We start from the raw sequence: 17,225 nt of genomic DNA, 5'->3' as shown, positions 1-17,225 counted from the left end.
CGCCCTGTCGCACTGGCCCGGTGAGATTCTGTTTCCCACACCAGCAATTTGATGGTCTCTCTGATATTGCTGGTGTGCTGAATTATGGGCAGTTCTGCAGTGTGGGCCATGCCACTAGAAGTTGGGGCGAGAGTGAATTTAAAAAAATTTATTCGTTCATGGGATGTGGGCGTCGCTGGCGAGGCAGGCATTTATTGCCCATCCCTAATTGCCCTTGAGAAGGTGGCAGTGAGCCGCCTTCTTGAACCGTTGCATTCATATAGTACCCTTATAGCAGCAGAGAAAACAGTTGATTAGATTCCAGCTTATAACTTACTCCCGGCTTCATAGTACCATGGTATGTTACAGCACAGAAGGAGGCCATTCGGCCCATCATGCCTGATATATAAGCCACCTGACCGCCTCAATTAGATTCCAGCCTGTAGCACACTCCCGGGTAACCGTTGTTGTGTTTATAAACCACCTGAAACCTTTGATTAAATTCCAGATCATGACTCCTCTTGGGTGTGTAGTATCCTGGGTGCGAACTGGAGCCCACAGCAAAGAATTCCATTGCAGGAATTCTGGAAATCAGTAGAACGTAGCTGAAATGTAAGGACCTCCCCAAGGTTTTACCATGAAATGTTCTCCAGCCCTATGTTCTAAACTGCTTGTGCTAGTTATCAGAGGCCGACCTGTTCCTGCAGCTGCTGTGTGCTGCAGGACTCGGGGAAAGCGTGAAGCATGCACCTATTTTATATTTCAGGGGTGAGGATGACCTCATGCGTGTGCAGGCGATCACAAGCGGTGCAACATAACCATCACTGGGTACCTTGCACTGTGCCCATTTCCACATTCTATTTATACCCTGGCAGTGTCGGTGCCTGATCAACACTAACTGAGCCCCTTCGTTTGTGGTTTAAACTCTGAAGGCAGTTTCTGTCACAAGGAGGCTGTGCAGTGACATCATCGCAGTTACTTTGCATTGTAAAGGAAGTGATGTTATTTCATTGCGAGCATTTGTGCTTCTCTGAGACACATCCTCGAGCACTATGTAATCGCACCCTAATTCTTCAGAAATTGCCAGCAATTAAATCAGCATTTTCAGCAAATGGCGGTTATATAGCCAGAAGAGCGGAGCGTGAGTTTGCAGAGGTTGCAACAGTCAACCCATGCTTAGAAGGCCATGTCCAGTTTTGATCCTCAAATCACACAAAAGATAATGGGCTGGATCTTGCTGGAAAAATAACGGTGTGTTAACGACGCAAATTGTTATCAATCAGCCAGCATATTCACAGGAGTAAGAGATACACCTTGAGTTGCAAATCTCCAGAACTTGCTGGTCGATTTACGCCTTCACCATTTGCTTCGCACAAAGGGCATCTCGCCCTTAACCTCCCTGTTATTTTTAAGAACTTGCTGGATTTGCACATTAATTGCCCGTTAAACTCACTGCAGAAAGTTATGTCTGGCAATTAAGAGCATAAGTACCTTTTTAACTGTGTGGTAATTGTTAATGCTAATCAACCTCTCTGGCCCAGAAAGGGAACAGTTTAAACTCTTCAATCTCGTTCCTGTATAGTCGATTGTTAAATTTTAAATTCCTTTTCTTTTCCTTCGTCTCCTTTTTCTCTCGCACTTGATCCAATCTTTCTCTCTTTGTTTCCCTTTCTGTACCTGATTTGACTCTAATTCACCCTGCTCTGTCATTCCTCTGTGTTTCGCTCTCATTGGTCCCTCCGTTCACCGAGGTCCCAGTAGCCCAGTTGCCTTCACCACGCCGTTGTCAACTCACACTTCCAGCAAGTCACGGTGCAAAACGTTTTTGAGCGGAAGGGTACAGGAAAATATCTGACAAACGGCACGAGATGTCCTGCTCCAGCAACATCCTGCCCAATATTTACACTTGTAAACAATTTTACAACACCAAGTTATAGTCCAGCAATTTTATTTTAAATTCACAAGCTTTCGGAGGCTACCTCCTTCCTCAGGTGAACGATGTGGAAAGGAGGTAGCCTCCTTTCCACATGAGCCTACCTCCACCTGAGGAAGGAGGTAGCCTCCGAAAGCTTGTGAATTTAAAATAAAATTGCTGGACTATAACTTGGTGTTGTAAAATTGTTTACAATTGTCAACCCCAGTCCATCACCGGCATCTCCACATCAATATTTACACAACAGACCAGCAAGACAGATAGAAGCGTAAAAGAGGGGCTGAGCGACAAAGAAAGATCAGACAAGCTCAAATTACGTTCTCGAGGCACAGTGGAGCCTGATGTATCTAAATGGTGTATGTTCAGCTCTCTCCTCGGACCTGGATTTAAATCCAACCCGGAATGATGGGATACAAGTTTGTGTGTTCTGACTCTGCCCATAGGTAGTGTCGATTCAGTTCCTAGACAGGGTATGGGCTCCCGCTACAGCACTACCCGCCCTTAATTTGGCATTAACCTCCTAGTCTCGGAAAGGCCGTAGGACAGTTGACGTGGGAAATTGGGGGGGTGGGGGGAGGAAGAGAGAAGTCACACTGGTGTCACAGGACTTGAGGCACTTTGCTGGGGCAGAGAACAGGGATCTTCATAAGAAATAGGAGCAGGAGTAGGCTATCCGGCTACCTCGAGCCTGCTCTGCCATTCAGTCAGACCATGGCTGATCTTCTACCTCAACGCCATTTTCCTGCACCATCCCCATATCCCTTGATGCCTTTAATATCTAGAAATCTATTGATCTCTGTTTTGAATGTACTCAATGACTGAGCCTCCACAGCCCTCTGGGGTAGAGAATTCCAAAGATTCACCACCCTCTGAGTGAAGAAATTTCTCCTCATCTCAGTCCTAAATGGCCTACCCTTTATTCTGAAACTGACTCCTGGTTCTAGACTCCCCAGTCAGGGGAAACATCCTCCTTGTATCTACCCTGTCGAGCTCTAAGAATTTTGTATGTTTCAATGAGATCACCTCTCATTCTTCTAAACTCTGGAGAATAAAGGACTAGTCTACTCAATTTCTCATCATACAACAATCCTGCCATCCCAGGAATCAGTCTGGTGAATCTTCATTACACTCCCTCTATGACAAGGAGACCAAAACTGCACACAATGCTCCAGGTGCGGTCTCACCAAGGCCCTATATAATTGCAGTAAGTCATCTTTACTCCTGTACTCAAATCCTCTTGAAATAAAGGCCAACATATCATTTGCCTTCTTAATTGCTTGCTGCATCTGCATGTTAGCTTTCAGTGAATCATGTACAAGGACACCCAGGTCCCTTTGAATATCAACCTTTCCCAATCTCACCATTTAAAAAATACTCTGCATTTCTGTTTTTCCTACCAAAGTGGATAACTTCACATTTTTCCACATTATATTCCACCTGCCATGTTCTTGCCCACTCACTTAGCCAGTCTATATCCCCATGAAGCCTCTTTGCATCCTCCTCACAACTCACATTCCTACCTAGTTTTGTGTCATCAGCAAACTTGGAAATGTTACATTTGGTCCCCTCGTCCAAATCATTGATACAGATTGTGAATAGCTGGGGCCCAAGCACTGATCCCTGCGGTACCCCACTAGTCATAGTCTGCCAACCTGACAAAGATCCGTCTATTCTTGCTCTCTGTTTTCTGTCTGTTAACCAATTCTCAATCCATGCCAGTATATTACTCCCAATTCCATGTGCTCTAACTTTGTTCACCAACCTCCTGTGTGGGACCTTATCGAAAGCCTTCTGAAAATCCAAATACACCACATCCACTGGTTCTTCCTTATCTATTCTACTAGTTACATCCTCAAAGAACTCCAATAGGTTTGTCAAACATGATTTCCCTTTCATAAATCCATGTTGACTCTGCCAAATCCTATTACTTTCTAAGTATCCTGTTGTCATGCTTCATCCACCTGTGAGATACCTGTCCTTGGTACCAACACCTGTATTGGATATGTTTCATGTCCCAGAACTGCATCCCTCACCTTTGATGAGCACAAAAATCTGTGGTTAAAAAATGCGAAGAGTTCATTCGCCCTTCTCACCTGTGCAGTGTGATATTCTGACCGTTATCTGACTAGAAGGTGGGTGGGACTGTGGCCCAAGTGTTTCCCCAAATGGCCCTATTGTCAAGCGGTTAACTGGTGATTAACATTGTGTGGAAGGGAAGGCAGGGTATATAAACATTTGTGCATGCAGAGGGAAGAAAGGACAACAAGCCTGGGTAGAGCTGATTGTTGATATTGACGGGGGTGGAGTGGGGGGGCGGGGGAATTGTAAGGAGGAGGCCAATCAGCCCCTCGAGCCCGTTCCACCATTCAATTAGATCATGGCTGATCTGTATCTTAACTCCATCTACCCACCTTGGTTCTATAACCCTAATACCCTTGCCCCAACAAAAATCTACAGATATCTTGGGGGTGGGAGGAGGAGGCGGCTTGAAATAATGGAAATAACAAAGTTTGAAATTGTTTTTTAAGAACACATACACAGGAAAGCTAGAAATCTGAAATAAAAACAAAGTTGTCGAAATGCATAACAGGCCTGTCTGCAGGTGAGAGAGACGATAGACACAGGACCCACCTGAAATATTAACTCGTCTTGCAGATGCTAATTAGCTCTGTGATGATGATCAGGGCCACTATTTTATGATGCCTTTTTAGTCCGTCATCCAGGGTTTCTTTGGGGATTGGGATTGTAAATGCCTTGGAATGTTTTTATTATGTTAAAGGTGCTATATAAATGCAAGTTGTTGAGATTGCATTCCACAGGTGTACTGGTTTACACCTAGTGCCATTGGTTTGTAGCGGCTGAATTCGTCAAATATGATCTGTGATTCTTACTGAAGTTTTGGGTTCGAGCTCCATGAAATAGCCCCACATCTCTCCGCTCTGTTGCACAACATGCTGAGCTGTCTGTAATTATTATTGATGCTGACTGCCTGTAGAGCCAGCCAGCCAGGGTCATGGGTCGCTGCTCACTATTTCATACTGAGTATACGCCATTCCTTTCAAACTCATCAGATGTATTTTAAGGTCCACCGAAGGTGGGTGTGTGTGACCTCCTCCCTCTCCCACCCTCCTAATGGAATGCCTCTGGTGGCCAACCAGTTGTTGCTCTAAGATTGCTCGTGCAGACTTGCCAATCCAGCTCCACGTGTGAGCAGGGACTTGGGTCATGGGATGCACTCAGGCCACATGTACATTCAGGGCCCGGTGCCATCACTTCCTCCACCACAGCAGGGACAATGTGAGAACCGGTTTCTTATTTATTTATTTAATATTACTGCTGGAATCAGGCGCATCCAATTGCTGGAGTCTCATTCTTTACCAAGAATGCCACATGATTTGGTAGGTCTAAGAGGTCACTTTAGAGCTTGTGGACAGTGCCCTTCTCCCTGCCATCTTGCGTCTGACCATGTGGTGATTGGATTTATTGTATGCTGTAGAAATATAAACATGTTGACATTCGCCGTTGATTTATATGTATAAATATGTTGAAACAATTTGTTTGCTTTTAAAGCTTGTAGCCTTATGGGGGAGCGGGAAGCCTGATATGTGCAATAAAACTATCTCATTGAGCTCCATCTAGCATTCGAAAGCTTCAATAAACAGCCAGTTGTTATTTCACTTTTTAAAAAAAAAATTCCATTTTCACTTGTTTCCCTCTATCTTTGTGTTAACGTAGTAACTACAAAGGTGTCTACAACAGCAACTTATATTCCGTCTTTCGGATGAGACGTTAAATCGAGGCCCCGCCTGCCCCCTCAGGTGGACTTGAAAGATCCCGTGGCATTATTTCGATGAAGAGCGGAGGAGTTCTCCCTGGTGTCCTAGCCAATATTTATCCCCCAGTCAACATCGCTAAAACAGATTATCTGGTCGTTTTCACATTGCTGTTTTGTGGGACCTTTCTGTGTGCAAATTGGCTGTCGCTTTTCCTACATTTCAACAGTGACTCCACTTCTAAAGTATTTCATTGGCTGTAAAGCACTTTGGGACGTCCTGAGGCCATGAACCGCGGTGGGACCAGTGTCCTAGCATTAAGGATAAATAGGGCTGTCAATAGGACAGTAAACTAATAAGATGGGGGGTGGGGTGGGGTGGCGGGAGTAGGATCTGGGGCAGAGATTCCTGCATTGCCTGCAATTCCTGTGCCATGAATGAACTTCAGGACGCTTCATTTGTTCCGGAGGGCCACAGGTGCAGGAAATGCCTCCAGTTGCTCGAGCTCAAGCTGAGGGTTTCTGAGCTTGAGGGGTGGCTGGAGTCACTGCAGAGCATGAGGGAGGCTGAAGGTTTCCTGGATCGTACGTTCCAGGGGGTGGTCACCCCACAGCCACAGAGAGTTCAGGATAGCAAGTGGGTGGCCGTCCGAAATGGTAGGAAGAGGCAGGCACTGCAGGAATCTCCTGGGTGTATGGCTCTCTCAAACCGGTATTCATACCAGTGAGGGTGAGGACATCTTGAAGGAGTGCAGTCCTGAGCATAGCACCATGGGGCAAAGGACTGCACAGGGGGACACAGTGAAGTGTAGAAATGCAGTAGTCTTAGGGGATTCGATAGTCAGGGGGGCAGACAGGTGTTTCTGTGACCGTTGACATGAGTCCAGCATAGTGTTGCCTCCCTGGTGCCGGTAAAGGATATCACGGAGAGGTGCAGAACATTTTGCGGGAGGAAGGGGAACAGCCAGAAATCATCTTCCATGTGGGTACCAAAGACAGAGGAAAGAAAAGGGATGAGGTCCTGTGGCTGGAGTTTCAGGCGCTAGGGAGGAAGTTAAAAAGGAGGACCTTAAAGGTAGTAAGCTCTGGATTACTCCTAGAGCAAGCGCTAGTGAGTGCAGAAATAGGAAGATAAGGCAGGTTAATGCGTGGCTAGACACATGGTGCAAGACTGAGGGCTTCAGATTCTTGGGGCATCGGTCGCAGTTCTGGGGCAGGATGGGTTGCACCTCAACAAAGTTAGGACCAAAGTCCTCGTGGGGAGGTTCACTAGTGCTGTGGGGTGGGTTTAAACTAATTTGCCAGGGGGGTGGGCACCAGGATGTAGCATTAGAAAGAAGAAACAAGATGCACAAAGTATTGGGAGAGACAGATAGCACTAGGGTAAGAAATAGTACAGTATCAGGTGGGATCAGACCGAGAGAATACGAGAAGGTGAAAGATAGATTTGCAGTGCACGAAGCATGGTGAATAAGGTTGGTGAGCTGCAGGCGTAATTTCAAAACTTGCAGATGACACAAAACTTGGAAGTGTAGTAAACAGTGAGGAGGATAGTAACAGAAACAGAAAATTTTGGGCAAAGAAGGAGGCCATTCGGCCCAGCGTGTCTCTGCCGGCCAAAACAGAGCCATCCAGCCTAATCCCACTTTTCAGCACTTGATCCTTAGCCTTGTAGGTTACGGCACTTCAAGTGCATATCCAAGTGCTTTTTAAATGAGTTGAGGGTTTCTGCCTCTACCACCCTTTCAGGCAGTGAGTTCCAGACCCCCCACCACCCTCTGGGTGAAAAAGCTTTCCTCAGCTCCCCTCTAATCCCTCTACCAATTACTTTAAATCTATGCCCCCTGGTTATTGACCTCTCTGCTAAGGGAAATAGGTCCTTCCTGTCCACTCCACCTAGGCCCCTGATAATTTTGTACACCTCAATTAAATCTCCCCTCAGCCTCCTCTATTCCAGAGAAAACAACCCCAGCCTATCCAATCTTTCGTCGTAGCTAAAATTCTCCAGTCTTGGCAACATTCTTGTAAATCTCCTCTGTACCCTTTCTAGTGTAATCACATCTTTCCTGTGATGTGGTGACCAGAACTGTACACAGGACTCAAGCTGTAGCCTAACTACTGTTTTATACAGTTGTAGCATAACCTCCCCATATGGTCGACTTCAAGAGGCTGGTGGAATGGGCAGACACATGGCAGATTCAATTTAACACAGAGAAATGCGAAGTGATACATTTGGCAGGAAGAACGAGAAGAGGCAATATAAACGAAATGGTACAATTTTAAAGGGGGTGCAGGAACAGAGAGACCTGGGGGTATAGGTACACAAATCTTTGAAGGTGGCAGGACCGATTGAGAAAGCGGTTAAAAAAGCAAATGGGATCCTGGGCTTTATAAATAGAAACATTTGCCTGAGGAAGGAGAAAATCTCCGAAAGCTTGTGAATTTAAAATAAAATTGCTGGACTATAACTTGGTGTTGTAAAATTGTTTACAATTTATAAATAGAGGCATAGATTACAAAAACAAGGAAGTTATGTTGACCCTTTATAAAACACAGGTTCTGTCACAACTGGAGTATTGTGTCCAATTCTGGGCACCGCATTTTAGGAAGGATGTGAAGGCCTTAGAGAGGGTGCAGAAAAGATTTACTAGAATGATTCCAGGAATGAGGGACTTCAGTTAAGTGGATAGACTGGAGAAGCTGGGGTTGTTCTCCTTAGAGCAGAGAAGGTTGAGAGGAGATTTGATAGAAGTGTTCAAAATCATGAAGGGTTTAGATAAATAAAGAGAAACTGTTCCCATTAACGGAAGGGTTGAGAACCAGAGGACACAGATTTGAGGTGATTGACAAGGGGGACCCTATCATGGTTCTGGGAGGGGAGGGAAGGGGTGAGGGCAGAAGTGCAGGAAATAGGACGGACACGGTCGAGGGCCCTGTCCAGCTACAAAGGAAGACATATCGGAATCACTGCTGTGGAAGGTGGCATCGTCAGAACAGATACGACAGAGATGGAGAAACTGGGAGAAGGGAATAGAGTCCTTACAGGAAGCGGGGTGGGAGGAAGTGTAATCATGGTAGCTGTGGGAGTCGGTGGGTTTATAATAGATATTGGTGGACAGCCTATCCCCAGGAATGGAGATAGAGAAGTCGAGGAAGGGAAGGGAAGAGTTGGAGATGGAAGGTGAGGGAAGGGTGGAAATTGGAAGCAAAGTTGATGAAATTTTCCAGTTTGGGGCGAGAGCAGGAAACAGCACCGATAGCGTTATCAATATACCGGAAAAAGAGGTGAGGGAGGGGACCTGAGTAGGACTGGAACAAGGAATGTTCCACGTATCCCACAAAAAGGCAGGCAGAGCTCGGACCCACTCTGGTTCCCATAGCGACACCTTTTATTTGGAGGAAGTGAGTGGAGTCAAAGGAGAAGTTGTTCAAGGTAAGAACAAGTTGAGCCAGGCGGAGGAGGGTGGTGGTGGATGGGGACTGGTTGGGCCTCCGTTCAAGGAAGAAGTGGAGGGCCCGCAGGCCGTCCTGGTGGGGATGGAGGTGTAGAGGGACTGGACGTCCATGGTGAAAAGGAGATGGTTAGGGCCGGGGAACTGGAAACTGGTAAAGTGGCGGAGGGCGTCAGAAGAATCGTGAATGTTGGTCCGAAGAGTCTGGACAAGGGGAGAAAAAATAGTGGAGAGAGGAGGAAATAAGTTCCATGGGGCAAGAACAGGCTGAAAGGATGGGTCTCCCGGGGCAGTCCTGTGTGTGGATCTTGGGAAGGAGGTGGAAGTGGGCTGTGGGGGGTTGGGGGACTATGAGTTCGAAGGCCGTAGAGGGAAGATCTCCAGAGGAGATGAGGTCAGTGACGGTCTGGGAAACTATGATTTGATGTTCGGCGGTGGGGTCACGATCCAAGGGGAGGTAGGAGGAGGTGTCGGAGAGTTGGCGTTCCGCCTCCGCAAGGTAGAGGTCTGTTCACCAAACAACAACAGCACCGCCCTTGTCAGCAGGTTTAATGACAATATCAGGGTTGGACCTGAGAGAACGGAGTGCTGTGAGTTCAGAGGGAGGGAGGTTAGAGTGAGTGAGGGGAGCAGAGAAATTGAGACGGCCGATGTCACACCGGCAATTCACAATGAAAAGATCAAGAGAGGGTAAGAGACCAGAGGGGGGGGGGGTCCAGGTGGAACGAGAATTCTGAAGGCAGGAGAAAGGTGGGGGAGGACTCCAGTCCAAAGAAGTGGACGCGGAGGTGAAGGCGACAGAAGGAGAGCTCCTACCTTGAAGGTGTAAACAGTTTGCTGGGCTACAGTTCTGTTGGTGCTGCTCACCCTTCACTACCTCTATCAAGTGACCGTTCTTTGACGGTGGGCAGTTTGGTCATGTGGGGGCATCACTGGCCTCACCAGATGTCCCTGATCAGGGACCCAATTTCCTTGGTCCCAATCCAGGGTCTCTGGGACCAAGTGTAGCAGCTCTACCAACCTCCTGACTGAGGTTGGCTAACTCACTGCTGGCCCAGTCCTTCCGGATCAGTATAGGTTCTCTGATTACTGCCTTACCCCATAGCCACTGGAGGGGAGCTACGATAGTTTTATGCAGCCCATTCCCATTATATAAATACCATAGGAACAGGAAGAGGCCATTCAGCCCCTCGAGCCTGTTCTGCCATTCAATTAGATCATGTATTTCGACTCCATTTACCCGCCTTTGCTCCACATCCCTCGATACCCTCACCCAACAAAAATCTATCGGTCTCAGTCCTGGAAGCTCCAATTGCCCTCCAGTATCCTCAGCCTTTCGGGGGAGAGAGTTCCAGATTTCCACCACCCTTTGTGTGAAGAAGTGCTTCCTGATTTCACTCCTGAACGGCCCAGCTCTAATTTTAAGAATCCGCCCCCTTGTTCTGGACTCCCCCCAACCAGAGGAAATAGTTTCTCTGTATCGACCCTATCAAATCCTTTTTATCATTTTAAACACCTCGATTAGATCACCCCTCAACCCTCCAAACTCAAAGGAAACGCTAGCCACCATCCTTAGAAAAGCGAGCATCTCTCACACACAATTTGATTGCGTGCCTGTGTGTGTGTGTACATCTGCAACTGAGTTTCACTGCTTGTTAATCAGTGCCCAATACCCATACAGGTTGAACATATGTTGAAGCCTGGGGCCTATAGAACTGTGGGTGTGAAACTAGTCTTGACATTAATGAGAGACTTAATCTCGAAATAATACAGTTGGCAGATGAGGCAGGTGTCAGCACATACTGCCTTGAGTTGGGTGGAGGGCCATCCAGTCAGATCCTATAAGCAATAATATGTATATTATTTTTTCAAGCAGAATAATTGGGTGCTTCGGCTAACAGTAATTAGGCTGGCCGAATTTGTTTGTGATGTAGGCCCCGCGATGAATGAAGAGGTAACCAGATCAGTACGGAAAATTTATCCCGACAGTTTGGATTTTGTTTTGAAAGTAAAATAGAGATATATCGCAATGATAACGTGTTCATTGTAAGATTTAAATTCTGGACTTGGTGTTGTTACTATTTTGGTGGCACATTGATGCTACCAGTTTTTGAGAATCGCCAAATAAACGATGGTACACTGTGGTCCTGTAGAGCAGTACACTTCAAAAGTACTTCATTGGCTGTAAAGCACATTGGGACATTGTGAAAGGCGCTATATAAATGCAATTTCTTTCTTCCTTTTCTATCCCCTGCACGGCCAATGCCAGTTGACGTTACCTCATTAATAAGGATAGTTGCCCTCTCTTGCTTTCTTGAATCGCATGAAAAATGTATGGATCGCGCAGACTAGGTGAGGGGTTTTTTTTTTGTTAGCGGCAGCATTGCTTAGAATGGTTTTGTTCCAGTGAAAATCGAATCTTTGCCTGAGTTAGGCTTTCCTGGGCAGTCACAACCCGCTCCCTGCTGGGCACGGGCCCACACCACAAAACTGATCCAAACTGGGGCGAATTGGCAATCTGACTCAGAGAGGCCACGGGAGGGCTCGTGCTGGAGGGGGCACTCTTCTGAGGTTCAGAAGGTGGGTGCTTTGCTCTGCATCGAATCAACAACTTGCATTTATATAGCGCCTTTAACGTAGTAAAAAAACGTTCCGAGGCGCTTCACCGTAGCTTAATCAGCCAAAAATTGACACCGAGCCAAAGAAACAGACGTAAGGATGGGTGATCAAAATTTCGGTCAAAGAAGTGGGTTTTAAGGAGCGTCTTAAAGGAGGAGAGAGAGGTGGAGGGGCGGAGAGGTTTAGGGAGGGAATTCCAGAGCTCAGGGCCTAGGCAGCTGAAGGCACGGCCGCCAATGGTGGAGCGAAGGAATTGGAGGAACGCAGAGATCTCGGAGGGTTATAGGGCTGGAGGAGGTTACAGAGATAGGGAGGGGTGAGAGATTTGAAAACAAGGATGAGAATTTTCAATTCAGGTTGTTTCTGGACCGCAATCCAATGTAGGTCAGCGAGCACAGGGGGTGATGGGTGATCTGACTTGCTGCGAGTTAGGATACGGGCAGCAGAGTTTTGGATGAACTCAAGTTTATGGAGGGTGGAAGATGGGAGGCCGGTCAGGAGGCCATTGGAATAGTCACGTCTGGAGGTAACAAATGCATGGATGAGGGTTTCAGCAGCAGATGGGCTGAGGTACTAGTTACTAGTTTAGTGCAGGTGGGCGCGGGTTAGCAGATTATTGTAGGCGGGCATGGGTTACTGGTTTAGTGCAGGTGGGTGTGGGTTACTGGTTTAGTGCAGGTGGGTGTGGGTTACTGGTTTAGTGCAGGTGGGTGTGGGTTACTGGTTTAGTGCAGGTGAGTGTGGGTTACTAATTTACAGTAGATGGGCGTAGGACACTAGTTTAGCACAGATGGGTATGGGATACTAGTTTACATTAGGTGGGTCTGGGAGTGTTTGATGGGACAGTGTAGAGGGAGCTTTACTCTGTATCTAACCCGTGCTGTACCTGCCCTGGGAGTGTTTGATGGGATGGTGTAGAGGGAGCTTTACTCTGTATCTAACCCGTGCTGTACCTGCCCTGGGAGTGTTTGATGGGACAGTGTAGAGGGACCTTTACTCTGTATCTAACCCGTGCTGTACCTGCCCTGGGAGTGTTTGATGGGACAGTGTAGAGGGAGCTTTACTCTGTATCTAACCCATGCTGTACCTGCCATGGGAGTGTTTGATGGGACAGTGTAGAGGGAGCTTTACTCTGTATCTAACCCATGCTGTACCTGCCCTGGGAGTGTTTGATGGGACGGTGTAGGGAGCTTTACTCTGTATCTAACCCGTGCTGTACCTGCCCTGGGAGTGTTTGATGGGACAGTGTAGAGGGAACTTTACTCTGTATCTAACCCGTGCTGTATCTGCCCTGGGAGTGTTTGATGGGACAGTGTAGAGGGAACTTTACTCTGTATCTAACCCGTGCTGTACCTGCCCTGGGAGTGTTTGATGGGACAGTGTAGAGGGACCTTTACTCTGTATCTAACCCGTGCTGTACCTGCCCTGGGAGTGTTTGATGGGACAGTGTAGAGGGAGCTTTACTCTGTATCTAACCCGTGCTGTACCTGCCCTGGGAGTGTTTGATGGGACAGTGTAGAGGGAGCTTTACTCTGTATCTAACCCGTGCTGTACCTGCCCTGGGAGTGTTTGATGGGACAGTGTAGAGGGACCTTTACTCTGTATCTAACCGGTGCTGTATCTGCCCTGGGAGTGTTTGATGGAACAGTGTAGAGGGACCTTTACTCTGTATCTAACCCGTGCTGTACCTGCCCTGGGAGTGTTTGATGGGACAGTGTAGAGGGAGCTTCACTCTGTATCTAACCCGTGCTGTACCTGCCCTGGGAGTGTTTGCTTTTGCCAATTACCTTATATCTGTGTCCTCTGGTTCTTGACCCTTCTGCCAATGGGAACAGTTTCTCTCTAACTGTCCCATCAAACACTCCCAGGGCAGGTACAGCACGGGTTAGATACAGAGTAAAGGTCCCTCTACACTGTCCCATCAAACACTCCCAGGGCAGGTACAGCACGGGTTAGATACAGAGTAAAGTTCCCTCTACACTGTCCCATCAAACACTCCCAGGGCAGATACAGCACGGGTTAGATACAGAGTAAAGTTCCCTCTACACTGTCCCATCAAACACTCCCAGGGCAGGTACAGCACGGGTTAGATACAGAGTAAAGCTCCCTACACCGTCCCATCAAACACTCCCAGGGCAGGTACAGCATGGGTTAGATACAGAGTAAAGCTCCCTCTACACTGTCCCATCAAACACTCCCAGGGCAGGTACAGCATGGGTTAGATACAGAGTAAAGCTCCCTGAATGAATATTTCACATCGGTATTTACGGTTGAGAAAGGCATGGATGTTAGGGAACTTGGGGAAATAAATAGTGATGTCTTGAGGAGTGTACATATTACAGAGAGGGAGGTGCTGGAAGTCTTAACGCGCATCAAGGTAGATAAATCTCCGGGACCTGATGAAATGTATCCCAGGACGTTATGGGAGGTTAGGGAGGAAATTGCGGGTCCCCTAGCAGAGATATTTGAATCATCCACCGCTACAGGTGAGGTGCCTGAAGATTGGAGGGTAGCAAATGTTGTGCCTTTGTTTAAGAAGGGCGGCAGGGAAAAGCCTGGGAACTACAGACCAGTGAGCCTGACATCTGTAGTGGGTAAGTTGTTAGAGGGTATTCTGAGGGACAGAATCTACAGGCATTTGGAGAGGCAGGGACTAATTAGGAACAGTCAGCATGGTTTTGTGAGAGGAAAATCATGTCTCACGAATTTGATTGAGTTTTTTGAAGGGGTAACAAAGAAGATAGATGAGGGCTGTGCAGTAGACGTGGTCTACATGGACTTCAGCAAAGCCTTTGACAAGGTACCGCATGGTAGGTTGTTACATAAGGTTAAATCTCACGGGATCCAAGGTGAGGTAGCCAATTGGATACAAAATTGGCTTGACGGCAGAAGACAGAGGGTGGTTGTCGAGGGTTGTTTTTCAAACTGGATGCCTGTTTCCAGCGGTGTGCCTCAGGGATCGGTGCTGGGTCCGCTGTTATTTGTTATTTATATTAATGATTTGGATGAGAATTTAGGAGGCATGGTTAGTAAGTTTGCGGATGACACCAAGATTGGTGGCATTGTGGACAGTGAGGAGGGTTATCTGGGATTGCAGCGGGATCTTGATAAATTGGGCCAGTGGGCCGATGAATGGCAGATGGAGTTTAATTTAGATAAATGTGAGGTGATGCATTTTGGTAGATCGAATCGGGCCAGGACCTACTCCGTTAATGGTAGGGCGTTGGGGAGAGTTATAGAACAAAGAGATCTAGGAGTACAGATTCATAGCTCCTTGAAAGTGGAGTCACAGGTGGATAGGGTGGTGAAGAAGGCATTCAGCATGCTTGGTTTCATTGGTCAGAACATTGAATGCAGGAGTTGGGATGTCTTGTTGAAGTTGTACAGGGCATTGGTGAGGCCACACTTGGAGTACTGTGTACAGTTCTGGTCACCCTATTATAGAAAGGATATTATTAAACTAGAAAGAGTGCAGAAAAGATTTACTAGGATGCTACCGGGACTTGATGGTTTGACTTACAGGGAGAGGTTAGACAGACTGGGACTTTATTCCCTGGAGAGTAGGAGGTTAAGGGGTGATCTTATAGAAGTCTATAAAATAATGAGGGGCATAGATAAGGTCGATAGTCAAAATCTTTTCCCAAAGGTAGGGGAGTCTATAACGAGGGGGCACAGATTTAAGGTGAGAGGGGAGAGATACAAAAGGATCCAGAGGGGCAATTTTTTCACTCAAAGGGTGGTGAGTGTCTGGAACGAGCTGCCAGAGGCAGTAGTAGAGGCGGGTACAATTTTGTCTTTTAAAAAGCATTTGGACAGTTACATGGGGAAGATGGGTATCGAGGGATATGGGCCAAGTGCAGGCAATTGGGACTAGCTTAGTGGTATAAACTGGGCGACATGGACATGTTGGGCCGAAGGGCCTGTTTCCATGTTGTAACTTCTATGATTCTATGATTCTATGATTCTGTCTAGGCCCCTCATGATTTTGAACACCTCTATCAAATCTCCTCTCAACCTTCTCTGCTGTAAGGTGAACAATCCCAGTTTCTCCAGTCTCTCCACGTAACTGAAATTCCTCATCCCTGGAACCATTCTAGTAAACCTTTTCTGCACCCTCTCTAAGGCCTTCACATCCTTCCTAAAGTGAGGTGCCCAGAAGGAGCTTTACTCTGTATCTAACCTGTGCTGTACCTACCCTGGGAGTGTTTGATGGGACAGTGTAGAGGGAGCTTTACTCTGTATCTAACCCGTGCTGTACCTGCCCTGGGAGTGTTCGATGGGACAGTGTAGAGGGAGCTTTACTCTGTATCTAACCCATGCTGTACCTGCCCTGGGAGTGTTTGATGGGACAGTGTAGAGGTAGTTTTACCCTGTATCTAACCCGTGCTCTATGCATGTTTCACGGGACAGTGTAGAGGTAGTTTTACCCTGTATCTAACCCGTGCTCTATGCGTGTTTGATGGGACAGCGTAGAGGGAGCTTTACCCTGTATCTAACCCATCTCTGGGAGAGTTTGATGGGACAGCGTAGAGGGAGCTTTACCCTGTATCTAACCCATCTCTGGGAGAGTTTGATGGGACAGTGTAGAGGGAGCTTTACCCTGTATCTAACCCGTGTTCTGGGAATGTTTGATGGGACATTGGGTGCAGATAACATACTAAAAACACCATTTTTAAAAATTGATACGGGTTCTTTTACTGATCCTAATTGTAACCTTGTTTTGACACAGATAGTAAAGTGCAAGTCAGCTCATTGTTCAAGGACTAGTTATTGATTTAAACAATACTAGAATACTGACAGTGGGCAAGTCAGACAGCTCTCATTTCCTGATGACATCACATCGGGAGTTTATCTATTAAAGGTGAAGCCAACAGAATCCTGGGTGGGTTGGATCACCCTGCGACTGGCCAGCATTGTAACTTCTGTGATCAGATTTCTCAGGATAAATATGAAGGAAATATTAACAAACAGGGAACAGACATTTTATTTTTTAGTTAGGTTGAGGCCAAGAATGCGCCAGCTCTCCAGCATGTGTGTGTGTGTACATGCGTGTGAGCGTGAGTGTGTGTGCATGATTGTGATTGAGTGCCGGGCTCAATGCGTGTGAAAGTGTGAGAGTGAGTCAGTACATGTGTGAATGGTTGTGTGTGTGTGTGTGTGTGTGTAAATGCAAACATGAGTGAGCCCCTGTGATTTTGCATGTATGGACGAATGTGCGTATGTGTGTGTGCCTGTGTACGTTTTACAGTGCGTGTATTTGTGGGTGTGTCTGAGTATATGTGTTTGAGTGTGTGTGTGTTGTAGTGTGTACATTTTAGAGTGTGCGTGTTTTAGTGTGTGTACGTTTTAGTGTGTGTTTTAGTGTGCGCGTGTTGTAGTGTGTGTATGTTTTAAAGTGCATGTTTTATTGTGTGTGTTTTAGTGTGTGTCTGTTTCCTTGTGTGCGTGTTTTATTGTGTGTGTGCTTTAG

This window comes from Heptranchias perlo, chromosome 2, assembly GCF_035084215.1.
Source record: "Heptranchias perlo isolate sHepPer1 chromosome 2, sHepPer1.hap1, whole genome shotgun sequence".
Classification (NCBI taxonomy): domain Eukaryota; kingdom Metazoa; phylum Chordata; class Chondrichthyes; order Hexanchiformes; family Hexanchidae; genus Heptranchias; species Heptranchias perlo.
The sequence above is the reverse complement of the archived record's forward strand: the minus strand, read 5'-3'. Positions refer to the sequence as shown.